At 37.5% G+C, this 23,901-nt stretch overlaps 1 protein-coding gene across 1 annotated transcript in view; it reads left to right on the top strand.

Moving 5' to 3' along the window:
* Positions 1-23,901, top strand: part of MAF (MAF bZIP transcription factor) — a 238,824-nt gene that overhangs the window by 173,811 nt on the left and 41,112 nt on the right. The gene's annotated exons all lie outside the window — the stretch shown is intronic.

Here is a 23,901-nt window from a genome sequence, read left to right as displayed (position 1 = left end):
CATTCAAAAGTTACTGAATCGTCAGTCTCACAACATAGGCTGTTGATCTGCTTGTTTGGGAGTTTCTGGGCATGAGTGTGTCAAATGAGCCGTGTAATCCAGGGTCCCACTTCTATTCCTCACTCAGTGGTTCATGGGATCAGAAAACTTTGATAGTATCTGCTATTCTTCATTTTAGGATTTCAAAATGTACAAAACAAATTAAACTGGAATACCCACGCTGATACCAAAGGCTGAACTCAAGGATATATTTCCTTTTCTTAGGTCAGTATTTGCTTAGTATTTGTTTAGTGACCATTCAAAGTTACAATGGCATTTACAATAGGGTTTTGCACTTATGACCGTTGTCGTATCTCCATGATCATGTGATCAAAATTCAGATGCTTGGCAACCGGCATGCATTCATTATGATCTCCTTTTGTAACCTACTGAGAAGTAAAGTCAACAGGGAAGTCAGATTCCTTTTGACAACTGTGTTACTAATTTAACAATTGCAGTGATTCACTTAACAGCAGTGGCAGGAAAGGTTGTTACAATTGTAAAAAGGGTGCAAAACTCACTTAACAAAACTGTTGTGATTACCAACAGAAATTTTGGGCTGAATTGTGGTCATATGTCGAAGGCTACCTGTATTGTAGATTTAAGTTCCCAGAACTCTCTAGTCTTACTGGCTGGGAATTTCTGGAGAAAAAGGGTGTCCACCTGGAAAAGGTGTCTTAAGGATGGGTCTCTTGCTTTCTTCCTGTTCGCCCTCCCTCCCCCACTTTTTTTTAAAAATGAAAGGAATTCTGACTTTTCTGGTTGGATGTTCACAATAGAGGAGCTGTAAAGTTGGAAGCAAAGTTTCCACGATCAGAGAGAATTTTCATCCAATAGAACAACTCTGACCACTCAAGGAAGAGATGTATGAATCCAACATTCATTTTTCTTGCGTATTCTGTGGCTTTGCGAACAGTCCCAGTAAAATTGTAATAAATACTATAATTGTGGGGTCCTTTGGGCTTTCTGAGTTTGGTTGTTTTCTTCAAGATGTTTCATTGCCGAACTAGGTAATACCAGTGCACTGAGCTACAAATGTTCTCTTCTATCAATACAACTATTAGTCTGCAAATCATTTAAATCAGTGTTTTTCGAGCTTGTCAACTTTAGGTGTGCAGACTTTAACTCTCAGAATTCCCCAGCCAGTAGGCCACAGTTGACAAGTTTGAAAAACACTGATTTAAATTCTCAAGATAATTTATCACATTGTTTTACTGAATTGGTAACATAGACCGACTCTCATCTAGAAGTTAAAAAGGAAATCATTCTGCAATTATTATGCATGAACGTAAAGACAAATAAACAGCTCACATTTAATAATCATCTACAAGTAGATTTCATCTTTTCATAGCTTCATCCTTCATTTCATCTTTCAACTAGCTAAAGGATTGTTTGAATTAAACAGCCTAGCTAAATAAATAGTGCTTTTTTTCTTTCTTTTTTTTTTGGTAAATTTTATTTGAGTTTTCACAAAGAGAAAAAAAACAAATAAAACATCTTTTTTGAAAGTAGCATAATCCCGGGTTACATTTCTTCGTACAGACACAAATTCAGGTTCATGCTCATTTTTATATTCTATTCCATATCTTATTACTATTTTACATTTTCTACATAGCTTCTCCCCTCCTTTAATTTTCTCAATTTTATTTTAATTATCTCATCTCAATTCAAATCATTGTATTTATATTTTTTGTCTGTCCTGTTTCAATTATCTATTATCTTTTCTCATTAAACAAAATTTCTCCTGTAGTTACTGATTGGAGTATGATGCCTTTATATCTTTTCCCTAAAGTTGTAACATTCAATATAATACATAACTTCCATTTGGATTTTGCTTGGTACATTCTTAAAATACACACTGTATTCTTAAAAAAAAGAAAAAATATATAAATGTATATAATTAAAACAACATTCCATTCCAATTCAATTCTATCATTAATATTAATATTCATTAAAGTCTTAACATCTTTAACATTACTTTTCAATTAAATATCATACTTCTATGGGAACAATTATAAGCTTTCCATAGTTAATTCCACCCCCCCCCCCCTCTTCACTTATATTTTATAAAACATTAACTAATTAAAATGTTCCCGTTCCTTCCTAATTCAATTTCTCATTTATTTTATTTCACTTATTCACAAACATTTCACTAAATTACACTAACTATTTTATCCCTCATTTTAATCATACATTGTTTCCAATTTTCTAAAGTTATTTCTATTACTAATATAACAATACAATCTTATGTACCTTTACAGAAGCCCTTTTTTTGTTAGATTTTCACCCATTATCTCTAAATAGGTCCTGTTTCTCTATATCTTGCTCCGGTCTTTGTAACTTCTTTTCCTTTCCTTCTTCCCTCTCTTCTTCTCTCTCCCCTTTTTACCCCCTTGTCTCTCTACCTCTATTTCTCTCTTCTGTATTTCCCTCTTCTGTTGCTTTCCAGTATTATACTTATTTTTCGAATTATTTTTCTTTTCTTTGGTTGTTTTTTTGAGTCTTAAATTCTCCATTCTCTTTCCCCACTTTCCTTTTTCTTCCCCACATAAAATTGCTTGTTCATTAAAGATGGCTTCTTCTTTGTCCCAGTCTTCTTGTTTTGCAGTCATTTCTTGTTGTTTCTCATAGTTCCAAATTTCCATTTCTAAGAATTGAAAAACAAAGCCAAAAGAACCCTTCCCTTCTTGTGCATCTTCTTTGTACTTTTTAAGTTCCATTTTAAATTCATCCAGAAGTGGTGCCATTGTATAAATTTTTAAACAACCCAATTGATTTTAGTCATTCAAATATAATAACCAAGAATCCAAAGATCACCAAATAATCCAAATACACGCAAGCTGTTTCTTTTGTGCTCTTTTTTTCCCCACTTTCTCTTCCTGGGGTTACTATTTAGTTGCAAAGTTTCAGTTAAAATGTATCTTTTAGAAGTCTTGTTGAAGTTTTACTGTAGATTCTTTTTAATTCCAGGCAGTCTCCTCCCTCTTCCAGATCCTGCCCTTATTCTTTTTCTCTCCCTTCCTGCTTATGAAAAAGAAAAATTTTAATGTCCAGAAATCTTTATTATCCCTTTGGCATTTTGTTTTATTTTCAGGTTAATTGCCTATTGATGTCAAAGCGGATTTTTCCGATTTCTTATTTAAGTCTCTTAGTTGTCAGTATAGGGAAGGAGAGAGAAGAAGAAAAAAGCCAAACCTTTCCCTTTTCACTTTCCTTCGCTGCTTCCGACTCTTCTTTGGGAGCGATGTTATTTTTTGTAAATTTAAATTCCAGGGTACCTTGGTTGTTGCTTTTACAATTTAACCCGGTCAGCCAAAACTTTCACTTCTTATCTTCCTCCTGCACATTCTTTTCCAGTCGAGTTCTTCTTTGTGGTGGCCATTTCTGACCACCGCTGCAACCGCCTTCGGGAAAGGGAGTAATGGCCAGCTGAGGAGGAGAGATGTGGCTCTCCTTGACCCTGCTGGCAGTCTCCCCCCTCTTCACCACCTCTACGGGGTGGCTTAGCCCCAAAACCAGCCAGCTCGGGGCGCTCCAGTGGTGAGCCCAGACAGAAACCATGCAGAATCACGGATTTCTGTCTGTCGCTGAAGCCCTTCAAACCAGAAGTTTGAATAGTGCTTTTTTTCAATAACATTCCAATATATTTTTTAAAAGCATACTTGATGTTTTGATCACAAAACAGGCATGCAAAAACCAAGATTGGCTCTTGCTTCTTCTTCTTCTTCTTCTTCTTCTTCTTCTTCTTCTTCTTCTTCTTCTTCTTCTTCTTCTTCTTCTTCTTCTTCTTCTTCTTCTTCTTCTTCTTCTTCTTCTTCTTCTTCTTCTTCTTCTTTCTTCTTCTTCTTCTTCTTCTTCTTCTCCTTCTCCTCCTCCTTCTCCTTCCCTCCTCCTCCTCCTCCTCCTCTCTCCTCCTCCTCCTCCTCCTCCTCCTCCTCCTCCTCCTTCTCCTTCTCCTTCTCCTTCTCCTTCTCCTTCTCCCTTCTTCTTTTAACAACCTCATAATCTCTTGCAGAGTAGAGTTTGGGCAACTGAATGGAACTAGCAGAGTGTTTGAATGGCCGGATGCCCTTCTTGTCACCAATGCGGAGTTTTGTTCAGCAGATATATTCTCATTGTGCCCAGAGAGAGAAATATTTGCCTCTACCTAGGATCAAACTCAGTCTCCTGATTGTGAGGTGAGAGCTCTAAACCACTGCACCACTCCAAGATTGGCTAAGCATCATCGGGGCTAAATTGTCATATTTTTCTAGGATTCCCCTACCTTCGTCTTGAAAGAAACCTATGAGCCTCAATTCTGTAATATAGAAAAACAGTTATGGTGCCTTGAACAGAGTCATTTTTAAGCAGTCTACTGGTAGTCCTTCACTTACAACCATTTGTTTAGTGAGCACTCAAAGTTATGATGGTGCTGAAAAAAACAACTTATGACCAATTCTCACACTTACGGCCATTAAAGATCCCTGTGATCACTTCTTCATCCTTCTCATCTTTCTTATTATTTATTTCCTTAACTTCTTATGGCTATAACTTTGTTGTTTGTATCTATGATTTATGTTGACTGTTTTTATTTAGTATCTTATTATGATTTATGTTGATTACTTGTTTAGTATCCTATGACTGTGACTGTTGTACTGTTTATGGTTTATGATGATTGTATTTTATGATTATGATCATGATAAATCATTTGTTGCTTGTATGTACGCTGATAACTTACACACTGGACACAAATTCCTTGTGTATCCAATCACACTTGGCCAATAAAGAATTCTAATCTAATCTAAAGAGAGACCAGTAGGGTTAGCCAAAACACAGACTCCAAAATGTGCAGCTCTGCAGCAGCAGCTTGCCTGCCCTGCAATGTACTTTCTATCTTCTCTAGATCTTTATTTGTTATAAGCTCATTATTAAAGAAGACAAGTGTAACACTTAAAGCTAAGTAGGAGGGAAAGTTCACACCACTTTGACGCCACTCTCTCGATCCACCTTTTCACTTCTTCCATCTTGCTGTCCTGTCTGACCAAGATTAATGAGCTGTTTTGCTTGTTCAATAACCAACTATAACCCGCTCTGAAGCTTTGGGCTTCTTTGCTGTCCAACTCCTAAAAGCCTTTCTCCCTGTCTGCCCACCCAATCGGTGTCTGGTGAGCACAACCTCCATGCAGCTGAAGCTAAATTTTGGTTCCACCCCATGTGGTCTTTCCTTCCACCCCAAGTAGCCCATCCACTTTCCATAATGAGAGTGATGTGATCGGAGCAAGCGGAATGAAGGGGAGATTCCTGGCACGATGCAATATTCATATCACCGGAGTGAATAAAAAAAACAGTTGGAGAGGAGAGGGAGGGGAGGGGGAAAAGGTGATGGTTGGGAGTATTATAGAGCATGACTTGATTTATTATCTCTACGCTGTGAACTAGCATGTTTAATTCATGGGCTACATTAAAAGCCTGCTCCTGCTGGCTCACAAAGATGTACCTCCAACTTTCAACCATTCTCCACAAGTTTTGTGGAAACCAGGAAAAAGGTTTCCTTGGCAATGGAGAATGCAAAGTTAAAGAAGTCGGTGCCAAAATGAATTTCCCATTTTGCCCACATGAATCAAAGGACTGGCGCCAGTGTGGAAGAGAAGATCTAAGAGCAATAGAAGTAACAGGAGCTGGGCTGGGTTGAACTTCAGGGTTTAGGGACTGTAATCTAGAGAACTTCCCTGACATTTTGACAGCAACTGCGGCTGGCATCTTCAGAGACAAGGTGGTGGCTACACAACTAAGACAGAGACTGGACGAGCTCCTGTCTTTATAACTGGGTGCCTTCACTTTTGATTGGTCCTTAGTCTACCTGTTTTCTGATGGGTGCAGGTTAGTAAGGGGTTGTTTGCACAGAATGCTGATTGTTCATTTTGATGAAGTTGGCTCCTGATTGGTCCTTTGTTCACACCAGCTTCTGACTGGTCATTTTGAGAGTGCTAATTCCTTATAGATTCTGTTTGTACTGGGTTCTGGTTGTTTAGTCTGAGCAGCTGTGTCTTAACTGGGTCCTTATCCAAAGGCAAGTTTTTGATTTGCCCATTTTGGGAGCTGGTTCCTGTTTGGTCCTGCTTTTGGGGCAGGATCAATCCAAGGAGAATTCAAAAGTTTCCCATGCTGACTCTCAAAAAAATCCTCTAAGGGAGGTCTTGTGTGAATGACCTTGAAAGATAGGGGGAAATATAGTTGAATAAGAGGCAACTTAGACTGCAGAGGAAAGTGGGCGTGAGAAACATCTGAGAAGATATCCTCCCTAGTTTCTTGGACTGTAAAGGAGATGGTGGGAGAAAGGCCCTTTCAGATGTGCAAGATTCCATTAATGTAACCCTACAATAAAATGGAATTAGCTCATCTAGGTGTGCTTCCTGTCTGGAGTACCTTGCAAATATGATTGCTCTATAAGTTATCTCCATCTTTCAAGTAAGGAGGGGATAGTCTTGTAAACCACATTGCATTCAGTGCTTATTCATCAGGCAGAATCAAGACCAAATGTTGAGTTGCAATTATTGCTCAAGTGTATACATAAGGATCTAGTCAACTAACGGTCAATACTAAATTGGGGCTAGATAAAAGTTAACAGAACTCAAGAGTAGTTGAACTTGGACCACTTGTGGAAACTTAACCACTCCAGACTGATTCCTCTCTTGACTCTGCCCCCAGGCTCTGCCTATCTTTCTCCTGCATTGTATTACCATCTTAGTCACCGTTTCAAGTGATTGTTAACTATATGAGTTCCCATCCCATTTCCTACATGGATTACAAAATTGCCTCATTCCTAGTTTTTGTTTAAAAAATAAATATTAAATATGAGTCTGGATATAAACAGCTGCATTACACAGTGCTCCCAATCTGGCTACTTGGTAAAAATGTCCCACCATCCTCAAATTAAAATTTCACTTTTTAAAATAAAAAGCTGAGACTTTGAAATGTTTTAGAAGGGCACCGAAGATCTGAGAAAGATGCTGGTCCTTTCTGTGCAATTTTGTCTTCCAAATAACAAAACTATCAGAGCTGTTCAAAGAAGAAAAACAAGGAAAGGCAAAAACTGGAAAATATACCATAAATAACATGAAAGGAAGATGAAAACAAGTTTATGAAACCTTCTATGAATGTTAGCTTTCATAAGAAAATTAATGTTGACTTCAGTGAGCTCCTTGAAAAAACTAATTTGCCCATTTCAGCAAATCACTCCATTAAAATGTGCAACTTCCAGTCCAGGGTCACATTACCAAGGATTGAATTAATAAGTAATTACTAAGAAGGGCAATTTGATCATCTTCTTAACTTATCATGAGCCTGCCTGGTAAAACAGTTATGAATCCAGAAGAACCTGTCCCAGAATTTTCTAAGCTTCGTTGACTTTTGTCAGCTGGACATTTCCAGATTCCTGAACTCTCAGAATTTCCAGCAGTTATAAATGCAGAACTGAAATTTTTGGAATTGCAATCTGTTTGTTTAGAGGACATTCAAATTGATCCAGATTGTCTTGAGATTTTCAGAGGGGTGAACACAGTACAAAAATAGGTCTCCAGAGAGCCTATGGAGATTCTCAGTCAACCAGGTCATGGTTTCCCCAAAGGAACTTTTTTCAAAGGCAACAGTGCACTATCATATCAACTATGGGGTGATCTTCAATTCCATTATGCTGAACCTCTGGAGATCCATCCCAAAGATGCTTTTTCAAAGGCAACTGGACTTTATTTTTCCTTGAAGACATTTTGCTTCTCGCCCAAGAAGCTTCTTCTGTTCAGGCTGAGCGGTAGAGAATGGAAGGATTTATATTCCTTGCAGTCATCCGGAAGTAGGCACTCTATCTCCTATTTACAACACAGTCCTTTCAGCCATTCCAAAAAGGTTCCACAGCCATTTGAACTCAGGTGACCCTGATGGCACAGATAAATCTCCAAGTGGCCTCAATGACTCTCAGGAAGAGTAGTAATGACCAGATGACTTCAAGGAATGTAGATCCTTCCATTCTCCATCATTCAGTCCCACCTGAAGAAGCTTCTTGGGTGAGAAGCAAAACATCTTCAACAAAAAATAAAGAAAATCCATTTGCCTTTGAATAGCATCTTTGGGATAGGTCTCCAGAGTTTTAGCATAATAGAGTTAGAGATCACCTCATAGCTGAGGTGGTAAGCTTGTTTTCCAAAACAATGAAGACTCAGAACTGAAGTAAGATTGAGAGAAATCAAGGAAATGTTAGATTTGTAGGTGACGATGGGATTTTTCTTTTTACTTTTTTTAAAATAAATTTTATTAAATTTACAATTAAAAACATATCGACATTGCATACACAAAAGGAAAAAAAAAAAAAAGAACACTCGGTCTTACGAGCCGGAAGAGAAAGAGAAGAAGAGATGTAAAAAAAGAAAGAAACAAAGAAAGAGAAAGAGGGGAAAAAAAGAAAAAGAAAAGGATGCGTTTTTGTTTTTTTAAAACGAAATGGGATTTTTCTTTTAAATGTACTGGAAATAGGCAGTGAAAACCATTTATATGCAGGTAGTCTTTGACTTACGGCCACATATTGAGCCCAAAATTTCTGTTGCTAAGTGAGGCATTTGTTAAATGGGTTTTTGCCACAATTGTTAAGTGAATGAATGCCTATGTTAAATTAGTGCCACGGTTGTTAAGGAAATCTGGCTTCCCCATTGACTGCTTGTCAGAAGGTTGCAAAAGGGGATCATATGACCCCTGGACACTGTAACCATCATAAATATGAGTCAGTTGTGAACCATCTGAATTTTGATCACATGACCATGGGGATGTTATAACAGTTTAAGTGTGAAAAATGACCATAACTCACTTTTTTCATTGATGTTGTAACTTCGAATGGTGTTGCATGTCAAAGACTACCTGTATTTCTGCCAATAAAACTATGTTGAAATGTCACCAGATCTCTGTTTTGAAGATTTTAATGTTTTCTTTTCCCTTAGCAAATAATGGCACCAATGAGCAATTTGGGGCTCTTATTAAATTGCTCATAGCTCCAAATTTTAGTGGAGTTCCACTCCATAAATGATTGGTTGCAGCTTGCACTGGGCTGACAGTGTGTCTCCAAACCTCCATTATTGCTTTTGTCTTTTTACTAGTGCCAGAGTTAAAGATGGATGCAACGAGTTGCTTTTAGTTGTTGAATAACATTAAGTTCCTACCTGCCATCTTATTTCATTAAGAATCTGGCCATGGTTCAAAAAAAAAAAAAAGAGGCAATATTATTTTCTTTCTGGGCTTCTATGACTTTCGCCAGCCATGCAAAGCAGTGTCATTTTTTAAAAAAATATTGTCCGCATCCCCATATTTCATCTCCTCCTCCTTTTTTTTTTTTTTGGGGGGGCAGGTGAGAAAAGATTTTTTTTAAAAAAAGATGAAGAGTCGAAATAATGGAAATCTTTCAAGCTGTGAACTCCAGTTGATAAAAACCAAATGAAACATCAACACATAATTTGTATAATTCAAATGGTAGAGATCTCAATACCTATTTATTTTCATTTGAGTTTTAGAATACAATAAAAGGATAAAAATTAAAGAAATATGAAGAACCACAGAGACAGAGGGAGAGGAAAAAATGAAAGGAGAGAAGGGGAGAGGGAGAGAGAGACAAAAAGGATGGATGGAGGGATGGATGGATGGATGGATGGAGGGAGGGAGGGAGGAAGGAAGGAAGGAAGGAAGGAAGGAAGGAAGGAAGGAAGGAAGGAAGGAAGGAAGGAAGGAAGGAAGGAAGGAAGGAAGGAAGGAAGGAATTATGACTTCTGCCTTTTTTTTAATGAAGTAGTTGCTGTCTTATTCTTTTCCCTCCCTTTTTAATACTTTTTAGTCCCCCAAAATCCATATATCATCAATTCAGTCTTTATTTCTTTCCACACAAATTCCATATAAGGTTTCCATTCTTTTTTTAAAAAGTCCGTATTGTTTTTTTACCAGAGCCAAATGGTCAGCTCTGTTATTTCTGTAAGCTCTATCAATTTTACACAGTAATCCAATCTTGTACTGTGGGTATTTCATTATTCTTCCATCTTTGTGCATACAGTAATCCTGCTGCTGTTACCATATACAATATTAATTTGCCATATTTCTTTTCTGGTTCAATTTCCATAAAACCCAACAGAAACGATTCTGACTGCATTGCAATGTTAATCCACAATATCTTAAGCATCGTTTTATGGATTTGCACCTAAGATTTCTTTGCTTTTCTGCAGAATGCATCTACCTTTCACACTTCAAACAGTGGTTTGATATTCCCTTACACATTTTTGACAACTCTGAGATCCTACATCAAAACCAAAATTGACACGTGGAGATTCTTCCAAGCTGAGTGGCTTATTGTTTCACACCTACAGACAAAATCTTTTTCATGTGACTTTTCTCTCACATGTACCACACAGATTTGAATGGCCTCTTATTCCTCTAGGTTGAGCCCCTCCCTCCATTTCCTTACTACATTCCATCGTATAATTCTGATTTGGTGCTACGGCAATCATGCAAGGATGCTGAGATTACTGACTAGAAAATTCAAGTCTACCTAATTCTCCACATGACCATGGAAGTCACTAGGAAATTTTGGGCCAGGTGTTATAGAGGTGCATAAAATGAGAAGAGACCCACTTTAAAGCTGTTTTGCATTCTCTGACAAAAACATAAACACAACGGATGAACAAATACTAGAGCAATTTAAGGGTGGCACATATTATCAAAGGAAGTCCTAGGCTATCCTAGGATTAATGCTGATGGAATCCTAGGCTGCATTGACAGAGGGATAATGAATAACTTAAAACTCACAGTTCACACCTATAGACAGAATCTTGTCAGACTAAGGACTCTACAATCCGTGTCTATAATATACTCTGAGAACTATTAGGGAGGAACTGTCTTTCACCTTCTTTCTCTCACACTTAACACACAGACTGAGCTGCGTCTTACTCCTCTGGAAGGTGCCCCCTCTCTCCTGGGGCTCCACTTCCTTACTACATTCCATCAATCCCAGGATCACACCCTTTGTTAGCAAATACCACCCTTCCACACACATGTGAACTGCATTCATTATCATTCTAGTTCCATAGCCACACACCATTGTGTGACAATACATTTCAGATTGGGAGTATCCTCTGGAGAAGGATAACTTATGACTTCTTCCCTGAGTGTTTTTTGTTTTGTTTTGTATGCTCCAATCTGCGTCTTCAGATTCAGATCTACTAAATTAAACTACGTTTAAGGGAGCAGCTGGGAATACTTTATGTTGTCAGACTCATGCTGTATATCTGTAGTTTTTATGGGGCCAGTGTCATTTTAGAAATTGCAGGTAGTCCTCAACTTACAATCATTCATTCAATGACTGTTCAAAGTTACAACAGTAGTGCAAAAGCAATTTATGACCGATTTTCACACTTACAGATAGGCAGCCTCTCCATGGTCACATGATCAAAATTGGGATGCTTGACAACTGGTTCATAATTATGATGGTTTCTGTCTTTCACTACTGTCCCAGGGTCATATGATTCCCTTTTGCGACCTTCTGACAAGCAAAGTCAATGGGGAAGCCAGATTCACTTAACAGCCATATTACTAATGTAACAAATGCCATGATTCACTTAACAAGGTAGCAAGAAAGGTTGTAGACTGGGGTAAAATTCACGTAACAACTGTCTTACATAAGAACACAATTTTGGGGCTCAATTATGGGCATAAGTCGAGGACTATCTCTATTCTGATAGTTGGTCTCTTCCAAGCAGTGCATTTTCAGACTATCATGCTAGTGATAGCTTGAGGGCTCCTAGCATTGTTCAGAATGCATTAGGGGGACTTTGAGATATGAAGACAAGGATTTGCAACTTGAGTCTTAGGCTTTTATGGTGACTTTGGGTTAATGTTAATCACTCTTAGTTTAATTTCAAAACGTATATGCAAGAGGTCAGTTGAGGACTGTAGGAAGAACTTCTGCTCCTAGGTGGCACCAGGAGGAGAAAGATATCCACCAGTTGGAGCATTAGGTCCATGCAATAGATGCTCTGAGAAAATTCAGATCCCTAAAACATTAAAAAAAATATGTTTCAAATGTTTAATTTGTTTTTCTTTCTTCAGATCTTCTCAGCCAAGGAGAGCTGGGACACCTTTAACTATTGGTTTTAACATTTGGTGGTTGAATCAAGACTTAGTCAAAGTTAGAATAGACCTATCCATGAAACTTACATTAGACATGATTTGAGTAAAGGTCAACAGTATATATTTGACTCAATATTTACATGCTGGTGGTGTGCACATTGTCTGTTTTCTAAAACCGAGAGCCCTGATCTGAATTAGAACCACTCTGTGTGAGGAGGCAGAGATAAAATCCATACCTCCACCACCCCAATTGCTTCTTTTCCTATCCACCACATTGGAACTGGTTTTTTTTAAATAGTCTTCTCTGGCCTCCCATCGAAACTCTATGCAGAAGATGGAAGAATGTATTTTGGAAAGGAAAGAGCTGTGGAAATGTTTAACCCTTCTTTTGGAGTAAATAAACAGTCCGTGATCAGCGGTATTGTTCAACCCTACTCAATTCTATCGATCTAAATGGTTCTACTCGAAGTATGATTAAATTTATCCAACTGCTCTTCAGTCAGAAAGATCCCATCGGTGTTCAATTCTGTTGCTTGCTTACTTGAATGAAAATCCACTGAAATCAATAGAATTTGCTTTGCATAAATGCCAGGCTGCCATTTAACAATTTGGTTTTCTTTTACTCTCATTCTAAAGAAGTCTCACCTAGCCCCATTCATTCCAAATTCAGTCCTCTTTCTCATCGGATGGAATCTTCTGTTTTACTGAGAAGAATTTAAGTCTCATATTTGTTAATTTACTAATAGTCCGAGGCAGTGTTGCTTTTAATTTTTAATTCGACTTTGTTGAAATATTAATTCTAGCAAGTTTATTTTCATTGGTAAGTACAATAGCACTGGGGGGAAAAATGACTCGCGGCCATTTCTTGCACTTAAAATCATTGCAGCGACCCCATGGTCACATGATCAAAATTTGAAGTCTTGTCAACCTGCATGCAATGGTTGCAGCATCCTAGGTTCAAGTGATCGTTATTTGTGACCTTCCCAGCTGGCTTCCAACAAGCAAAGGCAGTGGAGAATGATGGATTTGCTTAATGACCATGTGATTCACTTAATCACAATGTAGTGGTTCGCTTAACAACAATGGCAAAAAAAAAAAGGTTATAAAATTGAGTGGGACTCACTAAACAGCCACCTTGGTTAGCAATTGAAATTCTGGTCCCAGTTGTGTTCATAAGTCAAGGACTACCTATATTCTACTATATGGGTTTTTCTTTTTTCTTTTTGATTTAAGAGAAATTAAGAAATGGAGTGTTTTCTGCTCCCATCTCCAAAATTGTATGAATAGGTCACAAAAGCTGCATTGAAAAGTTAGCACCCTTCAAAACTGAATATAGTTAATTGTTGTGTTTATATCTGCTTTCATGTGATACCTCGGGTAGATAACAATCTAAAATATATAAAAATGTACAAGAAGTATAAAAATCTTTACTGAAAAGCCCTTTAAAAAGCAACAGCCCTACAGATTTAGCTCTTCCTTCTTCTATTGGCCCCTGAGAAAGTGTATCTCTAAGCATGAGAATGAGAATCTCTGCTCTGTTTTTAATAGTAGAATCCAATCTTTGTGCGACATTTTCTGTATTCCTTAGTTCACTAGTTTCCCCAGATTATGCCAATGGCCAGGAGTGGATTTTATCATTTTAAGAGACATTTGTGTCTCTTCCTGAATAAAAAAAAATATTGAAATTGTATTGCTGGTACTGATTTTTTCAACAATTATAGCAAGGCCCTCCACATGAATTTGCATTTATGTCTTGCGTTAAAACCTCAGTTGGTTTGGAACAGAGCAGTCAGGTTAGCCTCTGGTAAAACTCAAAGAGAACACATTATACCTGTCTGAGAGAATTACCTGAGCTGCCATTTTGTTTCCAGGCAAAAGACAAAGCGCTTGCTTACTGTTAAGGTTCTGCACAACCTTCTCATCAAACTTTCCCATTCAGTTTCATGAGCTTCAATAATTCCTGGCATTCAGCTGAGACAGCAAATCTATTTGATCATCTCACTCGATCGAACGGTCTCGTTGGATCTGTCAGATAGAAGGATCTCTCTGTGCACGGGCATGTGTTGTCTGACGCAAATGAGAATTTCAAATCAATTCAACCTAATTGACCATTTGAATAAACTGAATTAAACTGGGGACTTGAATTGCTCCAATCATTTGAATAAGGTCTGATCTAATTTTTCAATTCAAATCAATCTGGTGAATCAGATCAACTGCAAACTGGTTATGAGTCTTCAATCCCTATGTGTCTTAGTTCCAAACTCGTGGAGAAATGGTGTCTTTTATCCTGTTTATGAACATCATGTTCACAATGATCATCTGCATCAAAAGTTCATGCCATATATGTATAGCTTACCATCATATCATCTGTAAAGGAGTAATTGGGACCAATAATTCAATATTTTTAGCAGTTTGGCAAAAGGATACTTAGTGTTGTGGGCCTTCAAATCAATGTTGACTCTTGGCAACTGCTTGGATAAGTCCCTACAATTTTGTTGGCAAGGTGTTTTTTTTGGAAATAGTTTGCCATTGCCTCTTTCCTAGTAGGGGCGGAGGTGGGGGGAGAGAGAGAGAGAGAGAGAGAGATTGGTTCAAGGTTACTTAACTCAGTTTGTATCTAAAGTCCGACTAGAACTCATGGTTTTTCCTTTTCCCCTCCTTAAGCTTTACAAAAGGAGACGTTTGTTCATCCATATAACCCACAAATGAAAAGTTTAATTCCATGCATTACATTTACTGCATCATACTCCTGCATTATATTTACTAAAGGTGAATGGTGCAAATCAATTAAGTCATGCAGAGAATCAATTTTATACATTTCAGGTATAGTCATTATTTAAATTGATGGTGTCCTACCTGCTGTACTTTCCTATTTTAATTATTATTTAATTTGCAGTAGGAAAAATTCTTTAAAATAATTCTTTCTTGAAATCCGTCACTCAGATTCTGATTTTCTAAGTTATTTTCATACTATTTGACAATTTCTTCAGAATTTACCTTGGTTGTTGGAAAGGTTGTTGGACTTTCTCATTAGGTTGGCATATAGGGGCTATTATCTAAATTAGAGAATCCAATGAATTTTGAAGTCCAAGCCATACCATTCATCTAGGCACACATAACCATCATCTATTATTATTATTTTTGTACAGCCTCTGGCAAGTCCAGCATAAAATCTTTCTGTTTATATAAATGCCTTCAATTCAGCAAGTAGATGCCAGGCTGACATTTTCTGTGAGTATCTTCAGACAAAATTACTCTCCATTAGCTAAATGCACCATGCCTGATGACCTATTAATTTATGGCAGGCAGTTAGGAACAATTTAAAAAAATAAACTTTTAATTCTCCCTTGCCTGGCAGGGAAAGGACTAGATGTGTTTTCATTTCTTTACAATTGTTACTGACAGCAGCCAACATTTGATGTGAATGTTCCCCTTTTTTTGGTAGGAAAGATCCTGTCAGGCACAAAGAATCAGGACTATACATTAAGTTGCAGTTCAGAAGATCTATTGCTCAAGCCTACACACAAAAATTTAGTCAACTAAAGTTCAACATTAAATTGGCACCAGATATGGCTGTGTAATTCAGGAGGATTTGGACCATTTGTAGGAACATAACAACTCTAGACTGATAATTCATTTAACTCCGCCATCCAGCTCTTCTCCTACAGATGCAGTTGAAATCCAAGTGAGGGGTAATTATCCACTTGTGATGGGACTACAGGGTCATAAAAGGGAGTTTCTGTGGATTTGTCAAGTAGAGTTTTGAAGAAGTTTGTGCGTGCAAAAAGTTGCTCCAAAACCTGGCCTTGATTTTTTCATCAGTACAATTTACAGATAGTCTTGACTTACAACCATTCATTTAGTGAACATTCCAAGTTACAACAGATTTAAAAATGAATTTATGACTAGTCCTCGTACTTACAACTGTCGCACCATTCCCATGGTCATGTGATCAAACTTTGAACACTTGACAACCAACATGGTTGCAATATGCCAAGTTATGTGATTGTCATGTCTGAGCTTTTAACAAGCAAAGTAATGGGGATTACCTGTAGTTGTTGTGGTTTGTATAATGTACCAGAGACTGAACCCTGAGATAGCATTCAGATTGTTTTGATATGAACCTCTTCTTTCCCTTCCTATTTTGCCAAACGTTATGAATAACTTAGTGTGAGAATCCCTATGAGTTTCATGACTTACTATAGATTTTATCCTAACCCTCCTTTGTAATTCTGCCCTTGTAACCATTGAAATACTGCCTCGCCCCCCAAAAACACGTTTGGATGATGGCTTTTAACCAACAGCTGACTAATTTACCACTTGGAGATGACATCTTTTGTGAACATCAGTTTGTTCTAATCTGCGAAGGAAAAGAAGGATATTAGGGGGTGTTTGGTACTGTCTGTGGTGTGTTTGTATGTATTTGAAGATATTGGCTCATCTCTTGTACCATATACAGTTTTGTTTTCTGGCCAAAATACTTGACATCTAATTATTCCTTTCTGTGTTTTGATGCCATTTGATTGTTAAAAGACAATAACCCCGTGATTGCGCCTAAATATTTTCAATCATTGGATTGTAAACCAGTTGTAAACACTGGTTTCTTTTTATTTTCCACCAGCCTGCACTGTTGTGTTTGCCATCAGGACTCCATGTGTGCATTTTAAACCATTCAGGCAGAAACTGATGAATCAGTAAATGGCTGATAATGAGCTGTTACAATAGTCCCTTCTTTTCTTTTTCTTAAACAAAAGATCTCAACAGTTGGTACAGTTTTTGTTTCCAAAGGGAAAAAAGAACTATTTTCATTAAAGACATCTATTTAATAAATAAGAAAGCCTCTCACAAAAGTAAATAAAATAAAATTTAAGCTCTTTCACATCTTTTAAACAATGTGTTGTTGAAAAACAGGAATGCCTAAATAGTTCTCTTTTCCCCACAGAAAAAAATAGTGATTATTTGGGTGATGATTTCTAAAGAGTTAGCTAAAGTAAACATATTTTCTGTTGTTCCAGATTACTTTTTCATCTTCATATTTTTTTTGTCATACTAAAGATATAAAACCAATAGTGTTTCTTTAGAATTTCATTGTTTCTGTGATAAGCAATTAAAAATCATTTCTATTAGATCAGATTAGTATTATGGTTGGTCACATGGTCAGCCAGCTATTTAGACGGGATTTGGCATTTTTATCCACCTATCAAGTCCTTCCCAAGGTCTTGGGATATGCAGATGTTATTGGTTGATAGTGTTAAAAGTATCTTAGCCAGTTGTTAGTGTTCTAAGTATGTGTCAGAAAAGAGCTAGGAGGGATCTTGGGGGTCTTAGAATAGAATAGAATAGAATAGAATAGAATAGAATAGAATAGAATAGAATAGAATAGAATAGAATAGAACAGGAAAGAATAGGAAAGAGTAGAATAGAATAGAATAGAATAGAATAGAATAGAATAGAATAGAATAGAATAGAATAGAATGAGAAAGAGAGAGAGAGAGAAAGAGAAAGAGAAAGAGAAAGAGAAAGAGAATATAGAATAGAATGGAATGGAATGGAATGGAATAGAATAGAATAGAATAGAATAGAATAGAATAGAATAGAATAGAATAGAATAGAATAGAATAGAATAGAATAGAATAGAATTCTTTATTGGGCAAGTGTGGTTGGACACACAAGGAATTTGTCTTAGTGCAAATACTCTCAGTCCAGCCCCTGCTCAACCAGGAGACCCTATACCACTTCAGATAAGTGGCTGCCCAGTTTCTTCTTAGAAACCTCCAGTGATGGAACATCCATGACTTCTGGAGGCATGCTGTACTACTGGTTAATTGTCCTCACTGTTAGGAAGTTTCCTTAATTCCAGGTTACTTCTGTCCTGGAATTAATTTCCATCCATTCAGTGGTGGGATTCAAAAAAAAAAAAAATACTACCTGTTCTGTGGGTGTGACTTGGTGGGTGTAGCTTGGTGGGCATGGCAGGGGAAGGTTACTGCAAAATCTCCATTCCCTCCCCACCTCACTAACCTGCTTTCCAGCTCTGTTCTCCTGTGCAGGGCAACAAAAGAAGACCCAGCCGATCAGCTGGGACTCGGGAGGTAGAGAATAGATGGGGGCAGGGCCAGTCAGAGGTGGTATTTGCCGGTTCTCTGAACTATTTAAAATTTCCACTACTGGTTCTCCAGAACTGGTCAGAACCTGCTGAATACCACCTCTGCATCCATTGTTTCTTGCCTTGCCCTCTAGTGCTTTGGAAAAATATGTTGAATATTCTTTGTGGCAGCCTCTCAAATACTGGAACATTGCTATCATGTCACCCTAGTCCTTCTTTTCTCTAGAGTAGCCTACCCTAATCCTGCAACCGTTCTTCATATGATGACCTCTAATCATCTTTCTTGCTCTTCTCTGCACTTTTTTCAAAGTCTCAACATCTTTCTGTCAATGCCATATATGTTAACCATTCTTGCTCTCAAAAGAATCAAAATGTCTTGGGTAAAGATATAAATGAAGTACTTCTCAGAGAAAACAAACAACTGTTTCATTTTCTGAAAAAAAAAACATCTGAAAAGTTCTTAGTCTGGGTCACTTCACAAACAAAGAGGCAACTTGATTTTTAAAAAACAAAACTAGAGAATGTCATTTGTTCTGAGGGGGCATTGATGCTCTCTGAGCTTAGTTGTTTTCTTGCAGATGTTTCATTACCCAAACTAGGTAATGTTATCAGTTTTAGGAAGGGAATGGGGTTTGCTCTCAAATGCTCTCTTACTAGCACTGATGATATGTCAGAAATGGTGTAGGGACTCCTGCTTGGGCAGGGGTTGGACTGGATGACCTACCAGGTCCCTTCCAACTCTGTTATTCTATATTCTATTCAATGTTACCTAGTTCAGATAGTGAAACCTCTTCAGGAAAACAATGACACTCAGAGAGCACCAAGGACCCCTCATTTCAACTCTGAGCTGCAAATATTCCCCTTTATTGACGCCATTTGGTGTCTTGAAGAAAACACTGAGTTATCAAATCCTGAAGCTAGAAGAGAAGCAACTTATTTTTCGCCTCTCGCCAGCCAGGATCCCAAGGAGTGAAATGTGGGGCAAAGTCAGCAAGAGAGGAGCGTGCCAGGCAAATAAGCCTGACAGACACTTTCAGAAATGTGAAATTGATTTCTTTAGCATACATGACATTTTCTGCAACTCGAGTTATATGGCTGAGTATTTCTGATGTAAATATTTTACAGTAATACCCATGTCATAATAGCAGGTTTGTGCAGGACAGAGATAAAGCTGAGTCTAAAATTAAATCCAGTGGAAATGTATGCACGTTGGAAGTAGAGCTTGTTTCAGCAAGAACTGCACAAATTCTAAAGCAACCATAAACAAATAGGACTAAGTTATTTCACAGCTCTGTAACGCAGTGTGGCGGTTTAGTTAACATCAAGTCAGGATTAGAATTGGACTGGAAATATGTGTGTACACACACACAAACACACACACAAATACACACACACACACACACTGGGTAAGGGAACACTCGATTGTGGAGATGTGGTGACCTGGTTCCCTTTTTCAATCCCATAAAATTTCACAGGATATCCAAATCTTATAAAATTTCAGAAATTTACTTTTATCCCCCGCACTCTTTCAAACTACTGAGATGCACGTCGTATTTGCTGCTGAGTTGAGCTTCCTGGAAAAAGGGGGAGATAGAAATTTAATGTGGAAGGAAATATTAGGAGAGATGATTGATGGGATAGATGTTTCCTTGAAGACAGCAAACTGATAGCAGTCTAAGAGCAAAATAATAGATGAAGAGGGCAAAAACGAAATTTGCTTTAATGAAGTCAGAATGCCATTAGGCATATATAAAATATAGAACTGCTCCCCATTTATTTTTCTACTCTATCACGTTAAAAATGGCAAGTTGTTGGCAAACCTTAGCCTTAGCAACTGTTCCAAGTTTAAATGGCGCTGAAAAAAGTGGCTTACGACTGTCACAACATTCCCACGGTCACGGGATCAACATTTTTCTGTGCCCTTCTTAGAACTTTGGAGAAACGACCCACTCCATTTCTCTGCCAACAAATATAGTGGGCAGATTTTGGCCACCACTAAGGCTCCAGCTTCAAGCCTTTTCTTTCGCATGAAAACAGCCCTGTGATCCATGATCAGTGAGTGGTAGCCTGTCTTCCTCAGCTTGGAGTGGTGGAGCGAAATCTAATTGATTAATACTTGAGCAACGAAGGGAGCCAAGAACCGGGGTGAGTTGTCATAATCTTTGTAGAGTGTCTCAAAACTCGGGGCTTCATCTTTCTAATTGTATGCTAGAGCTGCGGAGCTGTCTTAAGACTTGCAATTTATCTGCCTGGTGAGGCAAAACACTTTCTTATTAAAAACATATCTATCATGGTTAATGACTTGATTTGCTCTCTCTCTCTCTCTCTCTCTCTCTCTTCCTCCCCAAACACACTTTTTTTTTTAATACCGTAAAATGACAGGTGTAAAACAAAGCGGAGTGTTGTATGGGCGAGCAATATGCTTGCCGATTCAAGACACTTTTGAACATCAGCATTCCTGCACGGTGCCAAGTAAAAAGACATCCGAGCCAAAGAAGGGGGGGTGGGAGGAGGGAGGGAGGGAGGGAGAAAGGGAGGGGTAAGAGTTGGAAAGCAGGCGCTGCAGAGATTACACGCTTCTGTTAGAGAGAAAATAGTACCATTTGCAATTTCGGTTAAAAGCATGTTGAAGTGCATATGGAAAATACCATTAGGAGGAACTCCAGAGCGCCGAGTAAAATGGGCCATTAGGCTTTCATTTGTTAGCGACTGCTCCCCATCTGACAGTGCCGAATGCTCGGGTTTTTAGCAGCTTATGTTCCCAGTTACATTAAACAGACAAACAGATTGACTGTTTTGCATTTCTCATTTGAAAACAGCTTGTCTTCATTTGCGGCCCACTGGTGGCTGAGCTTGAAAGCAAGGCGGATGAGAGTAGCCCCAGCCCCTGCTTTTCCAATAACAGCAGATGCCAATGTTTAACTTTAAAATCAATCAATTCTTTGGCCCGGAGTGAGGAGAAGGGTTCGCGAAGTGCCCGAAGGAGCTTTATGGCTGGAAAAAATATATATGGAAGCCTAAGTTATTAAAAAGAAGAGAGAGGGGGGGGGAGAGAGAGAGAGAGAGAGAGAAGGAAAGGGAGGATCCTTGCAATTTTTAGGAAACAAAGCACGTTAGGAAATATTTATAACTGAGATCTAGTGGAATTTCAAGTGGAGACAATATTATTAAGGGGGGTGGACAGGAAAAAACACCCCCCAAGCAGTCATGTACATATATTTTGGAAGACTATTCTATAAAAATGTCTGCACAATTTTGTACATTCACATTCACTCTCTGAGTCCTAAGAGAGGTAATCTGTTAGCAATTACTTTGTTGATGTAACTATGAAGTACAAACTGGACGTAAATGAAATTGTATTTATTTAAATAATTCTTCAAGATTGTGTGTGCTTCTGTGCTGATTTTTTTCAGCCAGAAGTAAATTTTCTATATTTTTGACTACCACTGATTTTGTGTGTGTGTGTTTAGGTATATTTTGCAATAATTTGTCAGCTAACAAACAAACAAAAAACCTTTAATTTCTTATGTTGCCCCAGTTTATATATCCAGGTAAAGATAATGATAAAACCACACTAATGTGAAGATTAAAAACCATTATGTAATTTTTCTTACAATCAAAAATAAAAATGAGGAAGAAAATGGTGGCCCCAATGTACAGTAGTTATTTTATTATAACTCCTCTATAATGTTTTTGATTAGTATCCCATAACTGTTAAAGTTTTTAAAAAAACATGTTGTCTTTTTTTTCCTAGTCAGTTCTTGATAATTTCTAAAATATCAAAAAATATTCTTATAATCTAAGACTTCCCAATCCTTTCCCAGAGTTTTAAAAGACGTTGGGGTGAGTTTGAAAAGGTTCTTTTCATTCCAGTTACATTCACTGAACTTGCTCCATTCTTCGATTTTTGTCAGTGTTTACACCTGATTAGAAATTGAGTTGTAACATGTGTTTATTTCTTCTTTGGACTGCATTAGTAAAAATAGAGGGTATCGAGAATATAACAGGGAAATCAGAATACTTATGCCTAATCCAACTTGTATCTAATACCTATAACTTATCTTGATAAGTTCTCTGTCTCTCCATTTTTATTTAATCGTGATGATGATGATGATGATGATATTCAGTTGTGTCCGACTCTTGGCAATTCTGCAGGCTAGGGTCTTTCCACATCTTCTGATTTTGCACAAAATTAACTAAACTTCTAATCTAGTTCACTGTATTTAATCTCAATATTTAATACCTTTGTGACCAAAGGTGGGAGAAGAGGAAGAAGAGGAAGCTAAGAATTTGTTCCAAACTTCTAGGGCAATTTTTAAATGCAGATTTAAATTTTTAATTTCAGAAAGGAATGGAATTTCCCTATTGTTGGAGGTTTTTAAGTAAAAGGCTTCTTAGCTTCCTTCTCGCCCTAAAGTTCTATCATTTTATCAGACTGTCTACTACTACTTCAACTTAAACATATTTTGAATTATTATTAGTTATACTTGTTTTGATTGAAAAGTATTCCAATGCTTTAAATTTAATACACCTAAAACTCCATTATAGTTTTGCTTATATTGTAAACAGCCTAGTTACAGGTTTTCTCTCATTTTATTTCTTTAATTGGAATCAATCTTTTGTAATAATTGTTCCTAAATATCCATATGGATTTGGTTCAGTAGATTCTTGAAGAAGGTTTTTGCATCTCTTTATTAATCACCTTGGACAAACTCTGTGGTGACAGTTATAAAATCATGTTTTAAGTCTGGAAACAAAGAAAGCATTAAAAAGAAGCTTAAACTGATTCCGCCCTAAATCCCTGGGGTAAAAAAAATGGAGGGAAGGTAAAGCACACTCAGGCTTCCAAGTAAAGTAGAATTTTGGCATTCTAGTGAAGTCCTGACTAGGTCTACGTTGAAGGGCTGAAACTAATCCACCAATATATTTCTAGTATGAATTCTAGTATGAATTGAATTGTATGAATTGAATTGAATTCAAATTATAACTATTAGGACTATTACCTGGGCGCATCTAATTCTAAAGTCTACAGATGAATTTGTATAGTCCTGGGAGAAATTTTTATGACAGTTAGAACAATTAATCACTGGAACAACTTGCCTCCAGAAGTTGTGAATGCTCCACCACTGACAGTTTTTAAGAAGAGATTGGACAATCACTTACCTGAAATGGTATAAGGTCCCCTGATTGAGCAGAGGATTGGACTAGAAGACCTTCAAGGTTCCTTTCAACTTTGTAATTGTTATTCTATTATTCTGAATTAGGAGGTCCTTCAAACAGTTTTGTACATCAGTCCATTTTTGAAACTGCTAAATCAACCCCAAAGTGCAAATTTTGACTCGGCCCATATAATCTGATCCCATCTAGGGACATGCACCATTTTTTATTTTATAGGATGGTTCATAGAATCCAAGTGAAACAGGAAATCTAAGCAAGTGCCAAAAAAAGGTGACTGAGGCATTGATTCCACAATGTGAAGAAGAGACACAATATACTTAATTTGAATAAAACACACACACACACACACACACACACACACACACACAAGACTAGTTCTGGTCCTGCCTTAGGCATGAAAGCTGACTGGGCCAGTTGTTCTCTCTTAGCCCAACCCACCTCACAGGGTG

Source organism: Notechis scutatus, chromosome 9 (assembly GCF_049901735.1).
Source record: "Notechis scutatus isolate UNSWTSFEM ecotype Mainland chromosome 9, rNotScu1.2, whole genome shotgun sequence".
NCBI lineage: Eukaryota > Metazoa > Chordata > Lepidosauria > Squamata > Elapidae > Notechis > Notechis scutatus.
Note: the sequence above shows the minus strand (reverse complement) of the source record. Positions and strands in the feature narration are given on the sequence as shown.